This window comes from Chiloscyllium plagiosum, unplaced genomic scaffold (assembly GCF_037043375.1).
Source record: "Chiloscyllium plagiosum isolate Xiang-an unplaced genomic scaffold, Cpla_swu_hap1 HiC_scaffold_25, whole genome shotgun sequence".
Classification (NCBI taxonomy): Eukaryota; Metazoa; Chordata; class Chondrichthyes; order Orectolobiformes; family Hemiscylliidae; genus Chiloscyllium; species Chiloscyllium plagiosum.
Window position 1 is genome coordinate 22321240 of NW_028270163.1, and position 19548 is coordinate 22340787.

The window sequence follows — 19548 nt, forward strand, 5'->3', positions numbered from 1 at the left end:
TGTTCAGTTATCATCTTCCACTTCCACCAGCTTGGCTTCACTCCACTGAATTCCACTGAAACTTTTGACATGGTCTCCTATTAGCAATATAGATATTGAGAGACTTCATTTTCAGTGTAATTTTTGGAAAAATAGTATTGAAGAATTTCCACGCCATAGTTTCCTGAACAGACTACTCTGTTTCTCAGTGATCTTTTTCACCTCATTGACAAGACTTGTAATTCCACTCCAGAAAGATATAATTAACCATAAGAGTGCTTTGCAACTTCCTGAAGTTTTGAAAGGTGTTAAATTAAAGCAGCTTATTTCTAAACTCACCCATATGTAAATTTGTAGTGAATAAGAGACGTTTATGCCAGCTAATATCTTTGAAATGCATGCTGTTTAAAAATAAATGCACATAAAATACGCATTGCTCTTTGATAAAACAGAGCTCATTATTATAAATGATTCCAAAATGATCAATGATTTATAACAGCAATAACATTTATTTCTAACCCTTACTGACCTAATGGTGTTGGGAGTATGGTTGTGATAATCCTGACAGTCTTTTGTTCATTTCAATGCTCCAACTTGTGGAATAGAATTAACTTTGGTTGGCATATGTTATAGGTTTTTAAATTGTAATGCCTCACATTCCTATCACATCTGTTCAAGCTTAAGAAAACTGTTGTGAAATAACCGGAAGTGTGAAGTATTCACAGATACTGCAGTTTCAGTTTGGCCATTTTTAAGTAAATTCATGAATACTTACATTTGTCACAAATTCAGATACTTTGTTTATGGGTTGCCAGCCTTTGAGAGAATGTGTGAATGCATCTGCACAGACATCAAATTTCTTAGTAAGCAAATGCAATTTGAATTTCAGCCTAGTTTTACCACAGCTGTCTGCCAGGGATAATTTAGGGGTTAATGAAAGAAGGGGAAAGACATAAAGCCACAGGGAGTCGGAATAATGTAGGTGGATAATTTATAGAGTATAGAATCCCCAGGGATAGACTTGCATGCCTATATATGTTGTGCAGATCAAGGGTTTTATTGTCCTGGGACTGTGAAGACTGTAAAAATATATAATTAATTTTTGAAGGTTGAACATTTGGAGATTAATATCTGAAGCTCCATCTAATGGTAGAACTGAGCAGCTTCAGAAATGATTGCATTGGTAATGCCCAAATAAGGGGTGCAGAACATGTATATATAGCCGATTATAAAATGATAATAGATATTTAGACTCAAGAACATTAAATCATTTAAAAAAAAGTGGACACTGGTGAAAAGGTGGTAATGCTTATTCAAAATGCTGGCAAATTTTAACATGTGATAAATGTCTTGTATGCAGTAGCTGTGAAATCTGCATTATTCATTATAGTTAAATCTGATCTGTTGCAAACAGATTTTGTGTGATATAACAATCTTGACAAAATCTGTCAACAGTACTGCATAGGATGAAAACAAGACACATAATGGAAAGGGTTGTTTTTCTTGCCTGAGTACACAAAAAAAAGAAAATGTCACAGTGCGTTAGGTATTGTGTTTTTACTTTTACTCACTATCCAATTCCTAAGCAAAGAACGTCCTGGATTCAGGCAGCATCTTTTGCAACTTCAGGATTCTTTATAGCTGAACTGTAGAAAACTGGTGGTGCAGCAGCAATGGTTGGATGTGATATAAACTTTTCAACAGAGCTTCTCCCAAGATGTGACATTGAAAGAAAAACTGATGCGCAGTTTAAAGAGTAAATAATGAATAGTAATGTATCATGTACTTTCCACACAGTTAGCTAATGATTCTCTGTCTGAGTTTGTTTGATTGTAAATCGTTGTCAAAAAGACCTGCCATGCATACTGTGTCAACGGTGCAGCGAACCGAACCTGGATTTTGCCATTGAAATGACAACGAAACACTTAAAAATAGTTGCTTTAACCCTCTAAAACTGAGAGCAGATTTTGGAGTTTGTGAATGCACAGGTAAATATGGAAGTCTAGAAGCTGCTGTCAGTGTTTGTACATTTTTCCTGAAAGGGGTTGCTGCTGAATTCTTTCAGACTGCAGCCAATTAAAAATCAACGAACTGGTGAGGAATTCCATTTCTGTACAATAAAGCCTCAATATGCATCCAGGAACACACAGAATCAGGAGAAATCCTGGCTTTGCGAACCTAAACTTTAAACATGGTTGTCTGCATTTCCTGTTCCAGTGTGCAGGTTGAATGACAGGAAATGGTCCAGGTGTCTTGAAAAGGAGGCTGCAGGGGCCCCAGCACTGTGTTCAAACTTTAAAAATGAAAATCCCTTAGAAAACATTCCTCTCGCACTCACCCCCTTGCTTCCCTCTTCTCCTTGCCTCATTCCTGCCAACCTGTGTCAATTGACCAATTTCCAAAGATTACCCATGCCTCATGCCCCCAATCAACCCCATAGCACTTTATAAACCCTTTGCCAACTCCGTGCTAACTTGAACCCCAACCCCCATTACCACTTTTCCTTCTCTCTCCATGTCAAATCACTTATCTCAGGAGCTGACTATTCCAAGTTATTTATACATATTCTTCTCAACAGTCAATAGTTCACGAACACTCCTTCCCTCCCAAGAAACCCTGGTCCCATCCCCAAAGAATTCCTGACACCACCAACTAAGGATCCTTAGCTGTCGCTCTGAAAGCATCACACTCCACAGCTCTCAGAAGAGGTTCCCTGGCTGTCTAGAAGAAATGTACTGAGAACGGACTTATGGTCTCCTGGTCTAATCTCCACTAAGCAGCTTCCAGACACTAGGGACAATAAATCAGATTTCAGAGGAGATAGCTGACTAATTGACTAACTGCCTCCTGAGCAACATATGTATGAATTACAGAATGCACCTAACCCTGTCCATGTAAAAAATAGAAATACTGAGTTCAATTATGCTGGTATTGTGGTATTTTCACCACTTTGGAAGTGCTCTCAGTCAGAGTAGAAATCTAGGTTTAACCTCACTGTTAAATCCTTGGAATAAGTTCCACTGAGTTGATTTGGCTTACTACTTTTGAACAACCTCTCCTGACTACTTTGTTTCATAATTGGAATGCAAAATAATTTGATTATAGTTTAGAAAATCTTTATTTCATGTGGTTATTTAAAGTTTGTGTATGACATTCCAGTTTCTACCTTAATCTGGTAGATATGTTAGCATTTTAATTTCATTCTCCAAGAAATGGTAATAAATAGCAAAAGCTAGTCAATTATTTTGTTAGTGAGAATATTTCAATGTGATTGATTATTTATACATCACTGTTGCCTGGAGATCTTGTTGACTTGGTGGTGATTTGAAATTAACATAAGGAAGTTGGAGATCCATACCTCAAGCATTTGATTTTTGAAGTCGGCTTTCTTCAAAATCAGTGTCAATTACCAATACTTCGCCACTGACTGCAAACTCTGTGTCAATGTAGTTCCAAGAGTCATGTTATACGTTGTTCATCAGCAATATACGTATTCCGAGGAAAGCTTTCCCACCTGAAACCTTTAAAATGAGGTAGTAAAGTATAAAATTCTATTAATCCAACTGAATATTTGAAATAGAATTATCTAAGCACTCAAACCCAAAATGCAATAGAAAGCCCAATCAGATTATCAGGACAGGATATTATATAGTAATGCCTCTGTCAGTGCTGAATACATACATTATTTTGTAAGGATTGCAAGCCTCAGTAAAATTTCACTGTACTCACATAAAAGTGATATACTGTCTTGTAAATGGTAAAGTTCCCACTATGTCTTGACTTCACTTGGAACTATTAGACTCACTCACTTTGAGCAAGGTACACAGCAGGATGTGGTTGATAAGAATGCAATCCTTTAAAAGGCTCAGATACCGTACAGCTAAAAGCCTGAAGACTAGACAACAATATCTGAAGATATTGCAGTGTGGGCTCCTTTATGTAAAAGCTACAAGTAAAGTTAAATGGAAGCTTTTGCTCAGGGCTTATGAAAAAGAATTGGAAAATAGTGAAATCAGATAATACAGTCTGCATGTTCAATGGGCATCCTGAAACTGTCAGTTGACTGTCTTCAGGTTCATGTAGAAATTTCACATAAGTTTATCTTCATGGGAAGTTTACCTGAAGTTAGTCGCTTCCTTTGAAAGATTAAATAAATTTGAAAGAATCCACAGTACATTCATTTATTACTTTTTATATTTACAGCTTCAGTTCTGACTTCAAAATGGGTGGAGATGTAATGGATTAAATTTGACATGAAACCATTTGTGATATTCATCACTGTGATCTCAGTTCATATTGACTGCCTTTAAAGCACAGATAAGTTACACCAGTGCAAGACAGTAAAAATTACAACTCTGTCGACACCAGCATTTTTACTCAATCACAACAAGTTGATTGAAAGAACTTGCATTGAAATTTGTACACCATAGGTTTCTGAACCATTTAATGTTTGTCAGATTGAGTTATTTGGTCATCTATCAGTTATGTACCCAATGAATTGTCTCATTATACTTGCATTACTGCAGAATTCTGGCAAAAGACAATTTCCTTTGTTAGCAATCTGGCAGTGAATAGTTTTCAAAAGTAATAATGCCCATAAAACTCAGATACTGATTAATGGACAAGCATTTTATGTCAAATGGCTATTGTGTTTTGCAGAGTCAATAGAATATTTGCAGAAATTTATGAAATATGGATTGAAATTGGAATATTCAAGCTACAGTTAATACTAGGATTAATCCAGCAATACAATGGTGCAAAAGATATGTTCCAGCAGGTCTTACTGAACTTCTGCCAAGTGCCTTTGAGTCATTTGGAAACCGTGAATACAGGACAATAAGGTTAAGAAGAAACCAATAACCACAAGGGATTCATTCTAATTTTTCTGCGTATTTAAGTTTCTGTATGGAAAACCAGGGATTGAGGAATTCTTGTAGAGGATTGTAATCTTCACAACACATCCTGCTCTATTCATTGTGCAGAGGGAGGGAGTCCAATAGTCCAGAGTGACGAGAAAGAAAAGTCTGGCCATCTCGCTGTTTTTCCCTGATTGACTTATCATGAAAGTCAGCAAGGGAATGGGAATACTAAACAATGGAACATGTTATACAATCAATTAATAGGATCTGCACCCAGGCTCCATATGAAATACCATTAGAAACCTTCTGGTGCAATCAGATCCTGGTTTGTGTGACTCCACTTCAGAGCTCTACTTGTTCATTTTAAGCAGTCCATGCACCTAGTTTCTGTCAGTCTGTAGACTCAAAGTTGACTGTGTAGTTAATCTCAGCTGTTCCATTAGTTTCAATGGGCTGGAGTAGCAAACCAAGGGCTCTCAGCACAGACCATGATGTTACAATGAATGTGGAGAGAATCTCAGCTCTCTGCGCTGTGACGCTGTGCTGAGTTTTATCAAAAATTGGCTGTGTCAATTTCCGGGAGTTCCAAAGAGAACTCTGAGCTCTGGTGAGTATTCTCAAACAATTCTCCCCAGCTCTTCTCATTATCTTTGCACCGGACCTCCAAGGCACATTCATGTGTGCTCAGCAATGGTGGAAGTATTCAATAATGCCAGGACTTCCCAGGATTCCTAACATTAGCACCATACCTAAAGCCCAGCTATGCATCAAGTAAGGGCTGCCAGCCAGGAGCTGTACCTCACAGTGGGACGGGAATGAAAAATAAATGCTGCTGAGAACACATTGTAAATACAAGTTCACATTCATAAAACTATTGCTATTTTCTCTCATCACCTGTCTGATCAACTGTCATTGTAATTGCAGCTACAAGAATTGCAGCTACACAGGCTTCCTAACCTGAGCACTATATTATCTTAGAACCCCATCCAAGGGTGTGCTACTCTTTCCCTAACACCCTACAGAGCATGACATCTTCTCATTGTACAATGTGAGAAATTGGAAAGCTATTGTACAATGAAAAACATCCACTTTTATTCAACAACAGCAAAAGCAAAGAAAAAAGAAAGCAGAAAAAAATGTATGGCTCATCCCTTGACTGACTTGGAAAGACAGATCTGACCAATGAGTGACTGGCTACTGATTGTTGTCTGTGTATCCTCCTGACCAACTTACAATGAATCCCTGGTCTGGATTTCCAGGACTAACCATGTCCAAGCCTCTGGACTGCAGTGATATGAGCCCCCTGACACTACTGACCCAAGTGACCAACTGACTGTGTCTAAACCTCTTGGCTGAGAATGAAAGGTGCTCTTGACTAGCTATACAGGACTATTAACTGCTGACAGCCCCCCGAACTTGACCAAGGAGTATTCACCTTAGACTTGGAGACATAGCCATTGACTGTGTTTGCTGTGTAGGTTGCTGGCTCATGCTCGAACTGTGTGGTTGATATAGCACAGTTCTATACTTCAAAAGTGCAGCTCTTTGACGGATCACTCCAATCAACTACAACAAGCTGCCTGGCTTTGTGGCTGCACTAAACAGCAAAAAAAGGGACGACATGAGCCTTTAAGACCTGAAAGAGGCACCAAAATGCAAAAAGGCAAAACAGACGTGCAAATGAGGATCTGAGTAGATATAAAACGAATGAATGCCAAGAGAGCAAGCAAGGAGCCCTGGGGTACTCCCTGCTCCAATACATGACATGGGTGCTTGCCCATGTATGCAAAGTGTCCTGGAAACAGCATTACTACAACAAGGTGTCGATCTGCTCCAAAATGCAACATTGAAGTGGAGAGCTGCATTCTCAGTGAGTCGGAGGCATTTCCTGGTGATGTTGGGGAGTCTAATGTCTGATGCAAACTTCCACGGAAAGGAGGGTGTAGGCGGTCACTGCGTTTGGAGTGTACCCTAGGATATTTGGGATGTGGAAAGCCAGAGGAGCAATGGTGAGACTGACTTAGCAGATACCCATTCTGACTTTCATACTGATAATTGTCTCTGTCTGATATCTATCAGGAGCCTGGAAGAGTACGAAGCTCCACATCAATGAGTTAAGATTAGGTGTAAGTGCCATGTTAGCGCATGCAAAAAGGCCTCTCGCTGTTAATTAGCAAGACTCTCAATTTACCATTGAAAATCTAGTTTAAGATTCAGATGTTGAAAATTTCATTTTATTCACTTGCCATATTTTCCCTGATTCTCATTGTCTACATTTTTCTGGGGCTGAGAAAAGTCAATTCATTGCAATTGATTAGAGTCACAGAGTCATAGAGATGTACAGCATGGAAACAGACCCTTCGGTCCATCCCGTCCATGTCGACCAGATATCCCAACCCAATCTATTCCCACCTGCCAGCACCCGGCCCATATCCCTCCAAACCCTTCCTATTCATATACCCATCCTAATGCCTCTTAAATGTTGCAATTGTACCAGCCTCCACCACTTCCTCTGACAGCTCATTCCATAGACGTACCACCCTCTGCATGAAAAAGTTGCGCCTTAGGTCTCTTTTATATCTTTCCCCTCTCACCCTAAACCTATGCCCTTTAGTTCTGGACTCCCCGACCTCTCTGCCCTCATCAATCCTCTTTGTTACTCCTTCAAAAAAACTGAATCAAGTTTGTGAGACATGATTTCCCACACACAAAGCCATGTTGACTATCCCTAATTAGTCCTTGTCTTTCCAAATACATGTACATCCTGACCCTCAGGATTCCCTCCAACAACTTGGCACCACCGAGGTCAGGCTCACTGGTCTATAGTTCCCTGGCTTGTCCTTACCACCCTTCTTAAACAGTGGCACCACGTTTGCCAACCTCTAGTCTTCCGGCACCTCACCTGTGACTATCAATGATACATCTACCTCAGCAAGAGGCCCAGCAATCACTTCCCACAGACTTCTCGGGTACATCTGATCAGGTTCTGGGGATTTATCCACCTTTACCCGTTTCAAGACATCCAGCACTTCCTGGATATTTTGCAAGATGTCACCATCTATTTCCCTCCAGTCTATATCTTCCATATCCTTTTCCATAGTAAATACTAATGCAAAATACTCATTTGGTATCTCCTCTATTTTCTGTGGCTCCACACAAAGGCCACCTTGCTGGTCTTTGAGGGGCCCTATTCTCTCCCTAGTTACCCTTTTGTCCTTAATGTATTTTTAAAACCCTTTGGATTCTCCTTAATTCTATTTGCCAAAGCTACCTCATGTCCCCTTTTTGCCCTCCTAATTTCCATCTTAAGTATACTCCTACTTCCTTTATACTCTTCTAAGGATTCACTCAATCTAGCCTGTCTATACTTTACATATGCTTCCTTCTTTTTCTTAACCAAACCCTCAATTTCTTTAGTCATCCAGCATTCCTATATCAACCAGCCTTCCCTTTCACCCTGGCAGGAATATACTTTCTCTGCATTCTTGTTATCTCATTTCTGAAGGCTTCCCATTTTCTAGCCGTCCCTTTACCTGCGAACATCTGCCTTACTGGATGTTTACAGTGTAGACCAGCAATGATTTAATCAGGCTGTCTAAGTAACTAATCATTTTGAAGGGTTTTAAAAGACACCCATACAGGAAACAAATCACATGTGGAAAATTGAAGACTGGGCATGCACATCGGGTGAAAATAGAAGCTTTACTTAGCTGAAAGAAATCAGTTAATCATTTGATTGCACTCCATGATTATAATTAGTTTAGAGCCCGGTCTTTTGTACATCAATTTAATAAGCACATCATTATTTGAAATCCTGATACACCTGAATAAACAAGATGCAAGTTTTAAGGTGTGTGTATGTGTGTGTGTGTAAAATGGGAGATTGTCTGTTTTGGGACTGGGTCCATACCAGAGCCTGTGTGAGTGCCCTTACAGACACGTCACAACTTCTTCTGGATTTCTCAGCTAACCTGTGTGTGACTGATGTGCTGAATTCCCAGTGAGTTTCACAACAGTAATGATGGTGAACACTGACAGTTCAATGTCAATGACCCAGTCTCAAACCATCAAAATCTACCCAGTATATATTACATTTGGAATAAAACATCAAAGTACAAAATAACAGATGACTAATGAACAGAGAGAGATGTTCAAAGATCTGATTTCCATTTTCTGTAATGCAAACATAATTCCATGTAATAAACTGGGCAACTGGCGCAGAATCTAGTTTTGACTTTATTTCCTGTCCTGATGTGCCATTGTTTGGTTGTGTAATGTTAATCAGATTTAAGTGTTGCTATTGAACACTAATCCTGCCTGAGTGTCTGTAAATGTATAGATGCGCATTTGTAGCCTGGGTAAAGGTAAAATCTCCACAGTCCCAGAGGACTGTAGTGATGCTCTGTCACTAGAGAGAGACAACTCATGGTTGTTTAGCCTGAGGGTCACTTCACCTCAGGCAAGGGGTGAGGTTGAGAAGGTGGGAGCATCATGGTAACCTCAGCCAGTACAGGGATTGAATCCATGCTGTTGACATCAATCCTGCTGGCCAGCCAAATGCCCAAAGGAAAAGTCACCATAGCCTTAAAAGGATGGCTCAGTGACTTGAATGAGAAAACTGGCAACAATTTAACCTGAGGTTCACCGTACCTCAGGTGAGGGGAGTGGTGAAGAAGGAGAGCCTTACATGGTAACCTCAGCTGGTGCAGGAACTGAACCCATGCTGTTGGCATCGCTCTGTGCCACAATCCAGTTACCCAGCTAACTGCGTTAATGAAACAATGGCGTTTTCTCTGACCTTTTTGCTTGACAATGATCAAATAAAAGAGAAAAGTTTACAGAATGAGGATCAGACTAGTGCTGCAAATATAACAGTCTTTTACCTAAATATTGTTTCCAACAATCAGATGATATTATTGAACTCCAACAAACTCAATTATAAATGTTAATGAAGATCTCTGGACATTTACATGATGTCATCTTTTAGCTGTCATAAAGTCTGGACCTTTCCCCCCAAAACAAGCCGTGAAGGGTATTGAAAAGTAGCAGTCAAGAGACTTTCACGGACTAAAAGTGTTTTTTTTGATAAAATGACACATCTTGGGTGTAAGTAACTTATGTAACCACCTGACCACAGCTTGATTCACACTTGTACCTTGAGATCGAAAGGGTTGTCTTGAGGTATCAGTTTGGAAGGACAATGGAGCAGATTTGGGAGTATGCACAGAGACCGATATCAGCAGCTGCTTTGAGCAATAAAGCAGAGAAAGAACAAAATATGAACAGATAAAAACAAGGATACTGCAAGCCCATGTATCCCTGTCTCTGTCAAGCTCACAAACCAACAACCAACCACTGAAGATGCATCATTTGGAAATCCTCACTGGATTTTGGATTGAATTAGGCTTTCATAATCCTTGGCTTCTGCTAACAAGAGTGATTGTTCCAAGGCTACTTCCTGATGTAACTTTCCTGAAGACAAAATACTTCTCTTTGGTTAGTTTCCATGCTGATCGAATCTGGCACCCTTTTTATATGCACAAGTGCCAAATGAAATCCAATTCTGAGATTACAGCGAAGAGGATTCTATTGTGTTAGTATCCAGAGTTCTAGCTGTCTGGCAAAATATCAGGATGTCACAAAAGAAAAATCAAGCAGTGTATTTAAACTTAGTTGAGGGAGATTGTGTTCAATGGATCTTCATCACATTTCTATTTGGACATTGGATTCAGATATCTCTACCCAATATGATTTATTTCGGGTGTCAGTTGGATGGAATTAATTTGGAGATTAGCCAATAAAAAGGGTGGGGGAATTCAGAAAGCAGCTGTGAGAAAGTATCTGGAGGTTTAAGGGTGGTACAATGAAATAATACGTGTTTGCTTCAATCTTCTTTGCTCAATTCAGAGCTGGAGGAGAAAGTGAGGACTGCAGATGCTGGAGATCAGAGCCCAACACTTTAACTCCCCCTCCCACTCCACCAAGGACATGCAGGTCCTTGGACTCCTCCATCACCAGACCATGGCAACACGACGGTTGGAGGAAGAGCGCCTCATCTTCTGCCTGGGAACCCTCCAACCACAAGGGATGAACTCAGATTTCTCCAGTTTCCTCATTTCCCCTCCCCCCCACCTTGTCTCAGTCAAAGCCCTCGAACTCAGCACCGCCTTCCTAACCTGCAATCTTCTTCCTGACCTCTCCGCCCCCACCCCACTCCGGCCTATCACCCTCACCTTGACCTCCCTCCACCTATCTCATTTCCAACACCCCTCCCGCAAGTCCCTCCTCCCTACCTTTTATCTTAGCCTGCTGGACACACTTTCCTCATTCCTGAAGAAGGGCTTATGCCCGAAACGTCGATTCTCCTGTTCCTTGGATGCTGCCTGACCTGCTGCGCTTTTCCAGCAACACATTTTCAGCTCAATTCAGAGCTGCCACGTCAGAGCACTTCAGACACCCAGTTTCAAAAACACATTCAAACCTTGTCCCCGTAAACATCACAAGAAGGAAGAATAAATGGATGTCTTGTGGAAGAATAATCTCCAAGCATATCTGACAGATTATCTGAAAATTATGCAGTTGCATTCCCACATACTCCATACTAGTGGTAGTAAATTGTGTACTCAGTTGCCTCACATTTTACCTTCATTTGGAATAGCTGCTTTCCTTTAAGATGCTCTGATGAAATTTTATTTACAATGTAGGGTCAATAACAATTCTTCCGCCGCCAACACACCCCATCCACCTGGACACCTCGTGCTGGCCTCTTACCCGCCCTCGATCTCTTCATAGCCAACTGCCGCCGCGACATTAACCACCTCAACTTCTCCACCCCTCTCACCCACTCCAACCTCTTACCCTCGGAACGTGCAGCCCTTCACTCCCTCCGTTCCAACCCCAACCTCACCATCAAACCGGCAGACAAGGGAGGTGCGGTAGTAGTTTGGCGCACGGACCTTTACACCGCTGAGGCCAAACGCCAGCTCGCGGACACCTCCTCCCACTGCCCCCTTGACCAAGACCCTACCTCCCACCACCAAACCATGATCTTCCAGACCATCCATAACCTCATCACCTCAGGGGATCTCCCATCCACCACCTCCAACCTCATAGTCCCACAACCCCGCACTGCCCGTTTCTACCTCCTGCCCAAAATCCACAAACCTGACTGCCCTGACCGACCCATTGTCTCAGCCTGCTCCTGCCCCACCGAACTCATCTCTGCATACCTCAACACGGTCCTGTTCCCCTTAGTCGAAGAACTCCCCACCTACGTTCGGGACACCACCCACGCCCTCCACCTCCTCCATGATTTTCACTTCCCCGGTCCCCAACGCCTTATCTTCACCATGGACATCCAGTCCCTGTACACCTCCATCCCCCATCACGAAGGACTCAAAGCCCTCCGCTTCTTCCTTTCCCGCCGTACCAACCAGTACCCTTCCACTGACACCCTCTTTCGACTGACTGAACTGGTCCTCACCCTGAATAACTTCTCTTTCCAATCCTCCCACTTCCTCCAAACCAAAGGAGTAGCCATAGGCACCTGCATGGGCCCCAGCTATGCCTGGCTCTTCATAGGATATGTGGAACAGTCCATCTTCCGCAGCTACACTGGCACCACCCCCCACCTTTTCCTCCGCTACATCGATGACTGTATCGGCGCTGCCTCGTGCTCCCACGAGGAAGTTGAACAGTTCATCCACTTTACCAACACCTTCCACCCCGACCTCAAATTCACCTGGACCATCTCAGACTCCTCCCACCCTTTCCAAGACTTTTCCATTTCTATCTCAGGCGACCGAATCAACACGGACATTTACTATAAACCGACCGACTCCCACAGCTACCTAGAATACACTTCCTCCCACCCTGCCCCCTGTAAAAACGCCCTCCCATATTCCAAATTCCCTCATCTCCGCCGCATCTGCTCCCAGGAGGACCAGTTCCAATACCGTGCAACCCAGATGGCCTCCTTCTTCAAAGACCGCAATTTCCCCCCAGGCATGATCAACGATGCCCTCCACCGCATCTCCTCCACTTCCCGCTCCTCCGCCCTTGAGCCGCGCCTCTCCAACCGCCACCAGGACAGAACCCCGCTGGTCCTCACCTACCACCCCACCAACCTCCATATACAGCGTATCATCTGCCGTCATTTCCGCCACCTCCAAACGGACCCCACCACCAGGGATATATTTCCCTCCCCTCCCCTATCAGCGTTCCGAAAAGACCACTCCCTCCATGACTCCCTCGTCAGGTCCACACCCCCCACCAAACCAACCCCCCCTCCCAGCACCTTCCCCTGCAACCACAAGAAATGCAAAACTTGCGCCCACACCTCCCCCCTCACCTCCCTCCAAGGCCCCAAGGGATACTTCCATATCCACCACAAATTCACCTGCACCTCCACACAGATCATTTATTGCATCCGTTGCACCCGATGTGGCCTCCTCTATATTGGGGAGACAGGCCGCCTACTTGCAGAACGTTTCAGAGAATGCCTCTGGGACACCCAGACCAACCAACCCAACCACCCCGTGGCTCAACACTTCAACTCCCCCTCCCACTCCACCAAGGACATGCAGGTCCTTGGACTCCTTCATCGCCAGACCATAGCAACATGACGGTTGGAGGAAGAGCGCCTCATCTTCCTCCCACGTGAGGTGGGCGGCACGGTGGCACAGTGGTTAGCACTGCTGCCTCACAGCGCCAGAGACCCGAGTTCAATTCCTGCCTCAGGCGACTGACTGTGTGGAGTTTGCACGTTCTCCCCGTGTCTGCGTGGGTTTCCTCCGGGTGCTCCGGTTTCCTCCCACACTCCAAAAAGATGTGCAGGTCAGGTGAATTGGCTATGCTAAATTGCCCGTAGTGTTAGGTAAGGGGTAAATGTAGGGGTATGGGTGGGTTACGCTTCGGCGGGTCGGTGTGGACTTGTTGGGCCGAAGGGCCTGTTTCCACACTGTAAGTAATCTAATCTAATCTAATCTTCCGCCTAGGAACTCTCCAACCACAAGGGATGAACTCAGATTTCTCCAGTTTCCTCATTTCCCCTCACCCCACCTTGTCTCAGTCAAATCCCTCAAACTCAGCACCACCTTCCTAACCTGCAATCTTCTTCCTGACCTCTCCACCCCCACCCTACTCCAGCCTATCACCCTCACCTTGACCTCCTTCCGCCTATCGCATCTCCAATGCCCCTCCCCTAAGTCCCTCCTCCCTACCTTTTATCTTAACCTGCTGGACACACTTTCCTCATTCCTGAAGAAGGGCTTATGCCCGAAACGTCGATTCTCCTGTTCCTTGGATGCTGCCTGACCTGCTGTGCTTTTCCAGCAACACATTTTCAGCTCAATAAAAAGTAGCCCATTTCAAGCTTTCTATCAGATGGATGTGATAAAGATGCATAATATATAGTACATAACAAATGCTATTTGGGAACTTGTTTGAAGGAACAAGTAGATGTTAGTCTGTCTACATTGGGGAAACACCCTGTTTAACTTAGCAATCAGTGAGAAGAAGGCATCCTACAAAGCCATTAAAGACAAGAGTTTAGGGAACCCATGCTAAGTAATAGTGAGCTGAGTTAACAGTTTGTTTTATGCATTTTGGGGAAAGATATTAGCTGCTGAAAATAGTACCTAAAAGTTGGTGAAAGGAAACTGATTGCAGCCATGCCAGGTGAGCAAGAAACTTTAGCTTGAAGACAGGAGAGGTCTCTTCAGTGAGGTTTGAGTGTCTGTAAGGGTATTACTGGGTTAAAAGGGATGAGCTTTTGCTTTCTGCTGTTACTAATTATATTGTTCCAGTAGTTCTTCTCTGGTGCAATATAGGTTACATTTTTATTTGTCTAATAAACAATTTATATTCCTCTGTTAAAAGCACACCGGCAGCCTCTCTTCAATATGCTCAGTAATTGACCTCAATGGTAAACAAAAATAAAACTTAAACTTATAACTAGTAGGGTTCACTCCAGCTGCAAGTTTTACCATCAGCTGGATTTATAACATTAGGTCCTAAGTCATTGGTCAACACATATTTGGTGTTTAAATCAGAGATGTGAGAGGTTGTACTGCAATTCACAGACTGCCCACTTGTGATTAGTTGGTAATTCAGTGGCAATTAGACCAATAGAGAATAACATGCCCTTAATGAGTCAGAGAATTTCAACGTTATTACAAACGTTGTACATGTGGCTTAGATAATCCATTGGGTATGGTATTGCAAACAAAATTCAGCCATGTGAGACACTAATCCATTTTTCTGGGCTGTTGCCAATTATATGCAGCGTGGATTTCCAGTAGTAACTCCATCCTACAGAAAGAAGCCGCCATGGCAATGGAAGGCAACCCATGCTGTTTCAACGATAGACTTGCTGCACACTAAAAAGGAACTGAACTGGGCAGAATCATTTAGAAGTCTGAATGACATGGGCTATAATGTGATTTGATGTGGAATCAGAAGAAAAGTCCAATACAGCTATCAATGTCAGGAATGTCAGGAGAATCTTGCTTCATCTTTTATGCTTTTAAAAATGGCATGGCAAGTTGCCAAAGAGGCAGTGACAAGTTGCCAGGTAAGGGAGACTATGCTTTGTTAAACCTCATTACTATTCTGTTTCCTATCTTACAAAACCTTCCAAACTAGCTTCATATTGAGAAATCTCAACATAGAAAACAGGGCAGGTACCTAGTGACTTCCTTTCACCATCTGCTCTGAAAGTCCTCCATGTTGGATACCAAATAAATTCGTGGCATATAAATAGATGCGAACTACAGATAAACAGTTATGAACTATTGGCATATAATTCTGTAATTGAAAATTGTAACCCACATATAAAACTGCTCCTGTGCACCCATATACAGGCAAATATAAATAGATAGGGTGCTGTGGGCATAGGGAAAGACTGGGAAGGCAGGTCAGTGTTCCCTGTCCACAGGGTTTGCTGAGATGATTCTTGTGTCGAACAGAATGATTCTTCTCAATCTTCTTCCTCCCTGTACTTTCACATGTTACCAGGAGGAATAGTGTGATTGGTTCACACTTAAAAAATGTCTCTGATTTATTAAGTAAAAGTCAAAATTTACAGAAACTAACAAGAGGAAATAAATTGGTTCTCTTCCTGTTAGAGCTGCTTATTACTACAGAGCAAGAACAGCTCTTCCCTCCTAAACATCTGATGGCTTCTGCCTCAAACATTCACATGTCCAAACTGTTTGACTCCCAATTAGCTAATCACATAGCTGTTGGCAGGCCTGAGGCTTTGTCATTGATAATAGGTCTCCATTTCACAGACCAATCAGCCACTTGTTGCTGACCAAATCTCCATTTATACACAGTCTCTGGCTCCAACTAGGCTTCCCTCAATGCTTGAACCAAAAGCTGTGTAAACAGCACTTACTTTTAAAAAGCCAGCAACCTTTCAACAATCATTAGTGTCCCTGCCTTACATTGACTTTGCACAGATTACTCCTTTAACTGGAGATCTATGTTATCAGGCCCATAAACTTCAGTCAAGCCAAGGAGGCTGTCCTTCAGTTAGAGCCCTGGGAAGCCTCCAAACCCTTGGAGGGTTTACATAGGGGCCTTCAAAAGGGCTTTAGATAACCACTTGGGTTCTCAGAGTCAGGATGCTCTCCTTATAAGTGGTGAAGAGTTGAATACCAGGCAGCCCACCATCTGCCACAAGTCTTTCTGTTCTACTGTGGATTGTTGACCACCTGGAATGGGAGAGAGGTGAGTATTAAGTGAGATGAAAGTTGGAAGAACAGCTGTTACTCTAGGTGCAGGTGAGGAAGTAGCCCAAGGACTGAGTAGGTGGCACAGTGGGTATGCAGGGTGAGAGGTGTCAGGAGTTAAGGTGGGTGAGGGTGAGTGGCGAAGATGTTACAGGCAACAGTCAGAGTGGTAGAACATGAGCCTTTATAGGAGTGGATAAGAGAGACAGAGTGAATGTGAGGTATCAGAGAGAAGATAATGCCATTTATGCCGGTAATGAAGGTGATTGATCATCTTCCTCCAACACAGGGCATTCCTCCAGATGCTAATATTGCTTTAATGTGGATAACAGCCTCAGACCAGACTGGCATGGTCAGGTGCTGTGGCATCCACTGCTGGCCCTGGGAGGAGAGTGCTTCCTGCCTCTGTACCATCCTGTCCAATTGGACCTCAGGTCTCTGCTCTCAAACATGATACAGGTTTCCCTTGGTTTGTCATGTCTTGGGCAACTGTCAGGAACTGTATAAGGCAGCCTGGGACTGACAGGAGTTGCACAACAGACTTATCAAGCTGTGTGGCCAAAAGGGATGCCAGTGAATTCTGGAATATCTGCCAAACGGTTAAGTTGTTCTGGGAATGGCTGTTGAAAAGATGGGGATGAATTGGATGTGGGCAATGTCATATGGGGTAGATTGTTAATGAGGCAAGTTTGTAAGTTATGGTGAGAAAATGTGCTAGACCTGTCTTCAAAAGTCCCTCCAAAGAAACTCAAAACAAAATTCAAACTTAGCCCCAACAAAAGGTTCAACCCAGAGGTTTTGTTGAAAGTAGCAACAGACCTGAAATGATATGTAGTGAAATTTAGAAAGGTTTTTATTGGAGTCTTGGATCCTATATTTCACTGTCAGCATTAGAGAAACGACAATTTTGTTCCTGTCAGTTAGTCCTCCTCCCTGATCCTGGCAACAGGTTCCCGTTTTGTATGTGATACACAAAGGCAGTCAGCTGGAGTCCCAAGCTGTGCCGTTATTTAACTCAGCAGTGACTGCCAAAGGGTGGACAGCTGAAATTGCTGCCCAGGAAGGGAGGAAAACATCGTTGGGCCACTTCACAGCCAGATGTTCACCCAGCGACCTCCTCACTTCACCTTTTCACACTCTTTCCCGGATCACCCAAAACTGAAAGCTTGCCATCAGGAAAATCTGAGACAATGTCTTGTAAAATAATCCCAAAACAGCAATCTGTTTCCACCACTTTTGATTTCTTTACTCCAGCATGCATTTACAATGTTTGAAGTATGATTCAGTTTCTACAGCACAATTTCACTGTGAACAATAGCTCTGCATTTCTTATCACCCACATGTCAGCCACTACGGCAAAGAACAATAACAAATTGTATCCATATATTCAAACATCTAAAGGTGTTTTGCAGGACTGCTGGGGAGATGATTTCATTTGTCCTGATTTCATTGAGTTAAGAATGGCAGTGTGGTACTCATTGATCTTTAGAATGCCTGTTTCAGCTGCTACAGTTTTCAAACAACATTCACCACAATGCTATCCAATCACCTGCTTCTTTCACCCAGGCATCTTTTAACATCCAAAAAGGCTCTGTTGATGTACCATGGGCAGAGAGTTCCCAATTAATAGAATTGAATGCCCTCGCTGGAAGTGATTTGGAGGGGGAAGATGGCATTTAATTGAGTTCAAGGTTAAAAGATGGAGATCCTGCCGCCTTCCCACCTCTGCCCTGATTATATCTGGGGGTGGGAGTCTAATGGACAGTCTGAATGCCCCAACGCCAACTGATTAAATCCACAACAGCCTGAGGCATCATCAGATTCGAAGCCCCCAACCTGACTCCTGGGGAAGAGGCTCATCACTCTCAGGCACTCAGCGGCTAATTGAGGGACATGCATCAGGAAGGTCGGGAGCACTGAGGGCTATTCTCTGGCTTATCTTCCAGCCGCCTCCAGCCCTGATATACATTGGCTAAATATCACATTGCACAGCAGTCACACCCAGAGTCCTTGCCAGCAAAGGTCTATTTCTGTCCAATTCATTGCCCTATTGGCACTTGATATGATAGGTCATCCCAAAGACGTTTTTAACCAGCTTTAAACCAATGTGAGACTTCTGTTGCCTGGATTGAAAGGTAGATGCAACTTAAAACAGAACTACACCAGAGCCAAGTTAATTCTCACTTTAAAACAAAAATCAAATTTGGTCAATGTAAGAAATTCAAAACAGAAAATGCTGGAAATTACTCAGGAGGTTAGATGGCAGCACCGAAACTAGCACCAGACTCATGTTTCAGGCACAACTGTGGGTCAGAACCAAAATGTTTGTTTCTCCACAGTCCTCGGTGAGTGATCCTGACATTTTCTGGTTTTGGTTTGGAGTCCAATTGTGTCTCATTCTAAAGTCAAATGACACATTAACTCTAAGCCATGCAATTCAAACTGAATTTAAAATGTTGTGACAATTTCTCAAAACAGAAACCGCTGTGCACAGATCCGACATGTGTAAGTGCGATCTTATTGAGAAGCTATGATGAAATGCTTGGCTGAGATAGAAGTGCGGCTGTCAAAGAGTTGCATTTTTCATGATAATACTAATGTACCACTTGCATAGGAAACTCATTTGACTACACCTTACGTAGTACTGGAGTGCATCCAAAACCATCCAGATTGTTCATGTGGGGCAAACATTGGGGTGGCATTGGTGGATCAGTGGTTAGCCCCTCTACCTCACAGCGCCAGGGGCCCAGGTTCGATTCTGGCCTTGGGTAACTATGTGGAGTTAGCACATTTTCTCCATATCTGTGCAGGTTTCCTCCAGGTGCTCTGGTTTCCTCCCACAGACCAAAGGTGTGCAGGTTAGGTGGATTGACCATGCTAAGTTGTCGATAATGTCAATGGATGTGCAGGCTAGGTGAGCTAGTCATGGGAAACGTAGGGATAGAGAAATGAGGTGAGGGATAGAGAAATGAGGA

General features: G+C 43.0%; 1 long non-coding RNA gene across 1 annotated transcript in view; it reads left to right on the plus strand.

Moving 5' to 3' along the window:
- LOC148145299 (uncharacterized) overlaps positions 1–19548 on the plus strand; it is a 209060-nt gene that overhangs the window by 2012 nt on the left and 187500 nt on the right. The window lies entirely within an intron of this gene.